Source organism: Chrysochloris asiatica, unplaced genomic scaffold (assembly GCF_000296735.1).
Source record: "Chrysochloris asiatica unplaced genomic scaffold, ChrAsi1.0 scaffold12986, whole genome shotgun sequence".
NCBI lineage: Eukaryota > Metazoa > Chordata > Mammalia > Afrosoricida > Chrysochloridae > Chrysochloris > Chrysochloris asiatica.
This window is the reverse complement of record NW_006421504.1, coordinates 1,539-2,804: the sequence shown is the minus strand read 5'-3', so window position 1 is coordinate 2,804 and position 1,266 is coordinate 1,539. Positions and strand designations below refer to the sequence as shown.

At 42.9% G+C, this 1,266-nt stretch overlaps 1 pseudogene; it reads left to right on the top strand.

Annotated features, from left to right (window-relative positions):
• The first annotated feature begins 175 nt into the window (after positions 1 to 175).
• LOC102840213 lies at positions 176 to 523 on the top strand (annotated as a pseudogene).
• Positions 524 to 1,266: the final 743 nt, after the last annotated feature.

The window sequence follows — 1,266 nt, the reverse complement described above, 5'->3', positions numbered from 1 at the left end:
TGTGTAGGGTTTCCGAGGAGCAGGTGGTGGGTTTGAACTGCTGACCTTGTGGTTAACCGTCCAGTGCTGATCCTACAGTGCCACACCAGGACCCTGTCGTCTAGTTTAGCTCCCACCTTTTTTCCCCCAAGAAGTAAATGTCAGTCTTTCTCTTTCTCGGGTCCTCGCTTCCAAGATGACAAAGAAAAGGAGGAACAATGGTCGTGCCAAAAAGGGCCGCGGCCATGTGTAGCCTATTCGTTGCATGAACTGCGCCCGCTGCGTGCCCAAAGACAAGGTCATTAAGAAGTTCGTAATTCGAAACATAGTAGAGGCCGCAGCCGTCAGGGATATTTCCGAAGTGAGTGTCTTCGATGCATGCGTGCTTCCCAAGCTGTATGTGAAACTGCATTACTGTGTGAGCTGTGCCATTCACAGCAAGGTGGTCAGGAACCGCTCTCGTGAAGCTCGGAAGGACCGAACACCCCCACCGTGATTTAGACCTGCAGGTGCTGCCCCACGACCGTCACCAAAGCCCATGTAAAGAATTGAGCCCTTAAAAGGTTGCCGTAAAACTAGCTTTCCAAGAAAATAAAAATTAAACTTTGTGGCAAAAAAAAAAGAAGTAAATGTCAAAAAGTAGTGTATTTTGAAGGCAATATAGGGTGTTCTGGTGTGGCGCTGTAGGATAAGGTTGGTTTGAATCTCCCTTAAAGTCCGCAGTTCAAACTCATCAGCCGCTCCTTGGAGATCCTATACAGGTTCGCTATGAGTTGGAGCCAACTCCAAAGCACTTAACAACAACATCCATATTTAACACCTCAAACAAGTAGAACAGGCCTGGACAGATTTATAATGTTGCAATTCACCTCTTACAAGTTAAGTTCACTTTGTCCAGGTAGAATTTGATTGACTTGTTTTGCTGAAGCAATTGCTTTCTTTTTAAAGGAAAATCTGATTGTCTATTTTTTTTTTTAAAGGTATTTATTGTGAATTGAGTGATAGCTTACATGGGGGAACATCAGTTTTACACTCATCCTATCATGTTTTGTTTCATTGAAATGACTTAAATCCTCTCCGTGCATCATATTCAACAGCATTTGCTTCTATTCCTTCTGGTTGGTTTTTTTTTGGATGTACACAAAACACTCAGTAATATATAATAATTTAAACAACCAAAGGGCACATTCTGAAAGCCTGCTTCCTGGCTGCAAGCACATAACCTTTATCTTTCCATGAGTCTAAAGTCCTCAGCTGCTCAACTAATACCACTGTTACTCAAATTTA